The 4072-nt window shown below is 37.3% G+C and overlaps 2 non-coding genes across 2 annotated transcripts; both read left to right on the top strand.

Moving 5' to 3' along the window:
- Window positions 1-319: 319 nt before the first annotated feature.
- LOC121217373 (small nucleolar RNA R71) lies at window positions 320-426 on the top strand. The gene has a single exon (XR_005913468.1). It is a non-coding gene; the product is annotated as a small nucleolar RNA R71 (small nucleolar RNA).
- Window positions 427-2869: 2443 nt separating this feature from the next.
- On the top strand, window positions 2870-2976 carry LOC121217520 (small nucleolar RNA R71). The gene has a single exon (XR_005913612.1). It is a non-coding gene; the product is annotated as a small nucleolar RNA R71 (small nucleolar RNA).
- Window positions 2977-4072: the final 1096 nt, after the last annotated feature.

Raw genomic sequence — 4072 nt, 5'->3', positions numbered from 1 at the left:
CACACCTCCTCCGCTTGAGTCACACATCATTACTGGATGTACCTGTGTAGAACCAAGAAAAATATCAATATTTTTATTGAGAAGTTCTACCTGATTTGAAAGCATGGTGACTGAATCGATGTTATAGATGCCATCTATTTTCGTTGGCTTTGTCTTCATAACTTGCCACTGATAGTTGTTCAATTACATCTCCTTTATGAATTCATAGGCATCTTCTGGTGTTTTATTGTTGATGGTTCCACCAGCAGCTGCGTCAATCATTTGTCTTGTCGAAGGATTCACACCATTGTAAAACGTTTGAATTTGCAGCCAAAGCGGTAACCCATGGTGAGGGCACCTTCTCAGTAAGTTCTTGTATCTCTCCCACGCATCATAAAGTGTTTCTAAATCCATTTGCACAAAAGAAGAGATATCATTACGCAATTTAGCCGTTTCAGCCGGCAGAAAATATTTTAGTAAAAACTTCTCGGTCATTTGTTCCCAAGTAGTGATAGACCCTCGTGGTAATGAGTTCAACCACTGTTTAGCTTTGTTTCTTAGTGAAAAGGGAAATAACCGAAGACGAATGGAATCATCAGAAACGCCATTGATTTTGAATGTATCGCAAAGTTCAAGAAAATTTGCCAAGTGCATGTTTGGATCCTCATCCTGCAAACCATCAAACTGAACAAACTACTATATCATCTGAATTGTGTTAGGTTTGAGTTTGAAATTATTCACAGCAATAGCAAGTCTAACTATACTAGACTCAATTCCTGTTAAAGAAGGTTTAGCATAGTCATACATAGTACGTGGAGAAGGATTTGGATTAGCTGCAATTGCAGGAGGCAGCTGATCGGCTGGATTTTCGGCCATCTCTTCGGTTGGGGTTTGAGTATCGTCTTCTCGCTTGTTCTCCGTGTAGCGTAAACTACGCCTTATTTCTCTTTGATTTTTACGAATTGTGCGATCGATTTCTTCGTCAAATAGTAATGGTCCTGACGGGTTTCTTCTAGTCATAAACTATAAAAACCTGCCAAGAGAGAAAAAGTAAATTAATAAATAATAAAATAAAATAAAATCGCAAGAAAAATAAATGGCTAAAGTAATAAAAATTTAGTGTTCCTAATATTTCAGTTCCCTGGCAACGGTGCCAAAAGTTGATCGCGTGATTCGTAACAAGTAATAAATATTTATAATTAAGATCGAACCTAGACTAACTATTATCACGACGAAAAGGCAAGCGCACCTATCGAACTATAGTATAGTAACAGGATATCGTACCCAAGGGAACCAAAAGTACTAGTAATAACTATCTTTTTATTATCTAGCCTAGGAATAAAAGGGTTTGTTTATTAAACTAATTATCTAAACTAATTAAACGATTTAATTAAAGGAAAGAGAAAATTGGGAAAAAGACTTAAAGAAAAGCAATTGATAAAGACGACACCCAAGGAGGAATCCACCTAGATTTCACTTGTTATCTGACTCTGAACCGGACGATTTATTCACCTGACTTGATCCGTAGAGATCCCTAAGTTAAGTTATTATCCCTATTCAAGTCTAATAACGTCTAATCCCTAGATTAAATAACAGAGACTTTTCTCTAATTAACACTCTAGGATTGCATTAACTCAATCTATAGATCCTCTTATTAGGTTTCACCTTAATCTGGCAAAATCTCATAACCCTATTTTTAGGCGTTTGATCAACTCCACTTAATTATGCCAAATCTACTCTTAGGCAGGGTCTATTCCTCCTCTGCATAAGCACATCAAATTATGAATTAATACCCAGAATATTAACTCAAGCATTAAGAACACATAATTAAGAACAAATCAAGTATTTATCATACAGTTCAGATAATAATAACAAGATCCATCATAGGTTTTATCCCCCTTAGGTATCTAAGGGGTTTAGTTCATAATAAAATAAAAGTACATCTCAAAAGTATGAAAATAACAAAACATAAAGAAAACTCTAAAACCCCTGAAGGAATTCTGAGAGAGATCTTCAATCTTGGAGTAGCTCCAGCTTTTGAGATGAATCGTCTAGCTTTCTTCAAGTAATTCCCGGTGTGTGGTACTGTATTCCAGAAAAGTTCTGGAAAGAGCGGCCTTCTTCTAGGTCACACATTGGGTGTTTATATAGGCTTTGGATTGGCTTTCTTCCTCCCTAAGTACCTTTTTTCCGTGTAAAATACAACTCTTTGAAAAAGGGACACGCTCGTGTGCCACGACCGTGTTCGATCTGTTGAATTGCACACGACTGTGTGGGCTCAATGGCTAGGTTGTGTGAACCGTGACAACCTTGGTCGACAACCTCGAAGGCCACGAGCGTGTGATTTGCCCGTGTGGCAAGGCTTAGGCCGTGTCATCTTCTCGATTTGGTCCCTTTTTGTCCCTTTTTAGCTCGGTTTTGGCTCCTTTCGACTCTTGTTACTCTCCTGAGTACAAAACATGAAATAACCGGATCAAGACCACCAAAATCCACAAATCTAGTAATAAACATCCATAAATATGCTAAGTATTTGGGGTATAGATATGTATAATTTGGCGTTTATCATGTATGCACACCTCCTCCGCTTGAGTCACACCTCATTACTGGATGTACATGCGTAGAACCAAGTAAACCATCAATCATTTTATTGAGAAGTTCTACCTGATTTGACAGCATAGTAACTGAGTCAACGTTATAAACGTCAGCTGCTTTCGTTGGCTTTGTCCTCATAACTTACCATTGATAATTATTCAGTGACATCTCCTCTATAAACTCATAGGCATCTTCTGATGTTTTATTGTTGATGGTTCCGCCAGTAGCCGCGTCAACCATTTGCCGAGTCGAGGGATTCAAACCATTGTGGAATGTTTGTACTTGAAGCCAAAGTGGTAACCCATGGTGAGGGCACTTTCTCAGTAAGTCCTTTTATCTCTCCCATGCATCGTAAAGTGTTTCTAAATCCATCTGCACAATAGAAGAGATATCATTGCGTAATTTAGCAGTTTTAGCCGGCGGAAAGTATTTTAGTAAAAAATTTTCGATCATTTGCTCCCAAGTAGTAATTGACCCTCGTGGTAATGAGTTCAACCACTGTTTAGCTTTGTTCCTTAATGAAAAAGGAAATAATCGAAGATGAATGGCATCATCAGAAACGCCATTGATTTTAAATGTATCGCAAAATTCCAAAAAGTTTGCTAAGTGAGCGTTGGGATCTTCATCCTGCAAACCATCAAACTGAACAAACTATTGTATCATTTGAATTGTGTTAGGTTTCAGTTCAAAAGTATTTGCAGCTACAGTGGGTCTAACTATGCTAGACTCAGTTCCTGTTAAAGAAGGTTTAGCATAATCATACATAGTGCGTGGAGCAGGATTTTGATTAGCCACAATTGCAGGAGGTAGCTGATTGCCTTGGTTTTTAGCCATCTCTTCGGTTGGGGGTTGAGTATTTTCTTCTTGCTCGTTCTCCGTGTATCTTAAGCTGCACTTTATTTCTCTTTAGTTTCTACGAACTGTACGATCGATTTCTTCGTCAAAAAGTAATGGTCCTGACGGGTTTCTTCTAGTCATAAACTATAAAAACCTGCCAAGAGAAGGAAAAAGTAAATTAATAAATAATAAAAATAATTAAATTAAATTAAATTACAAGAAAAATAAATGGATAAAGTAACAAAAATTTAGCATTCCTAATATTTTAGTTCCGCTGCAACGGTGCCAAAAACTTGATCGCGTGATTCGTAACAAGTAATAAATATTTATAATGAAGATCAAACCTAGACTAACTATTATTGTAACACCCCGTACCCGAGACCGTTGCCGGAGTCGGACACGAGGGGTTCACAGACTAAATTCACTTATTTTCACAGTCCATTTAAAAATTTCCAGACTAGCTGGTTAACTGCGTCATTGTCGCCTTAAAAATCATATCTTGAGTTTCAACACTCGAAAACCAGTTTTGTAAATTTTTCCTGAAACTAGACTCATACATACATCTACAAATTTTTTCTAGAAGTTTTGGTCAAGCCAATTAGTACAGTTTATTAGTTAAAGTCTACCCTGATTCAGGGTTCGACTACTCTAACCTTCATGCATT

The sequence above is a fragment of the Gossypium hirsutum genome, chromosome A02 (assembly GCF_007990345.1).
Source record: "Gossypium hirsutum isolate 1008001.06 chromosome A02, Gossypium_hirsutum_v2.1, whole genome shotgun sequence".
NCBI classification, from domain to species: Eukaryota; Viridiplantae; Streptophyta; class Magnoliopsida; order Malvales; family Malvaceae; genus Gossypium; species Gossypium hirsutum.
This window is presented reverse-complemented; position numbering and strand designations above follow the sequence as displayed.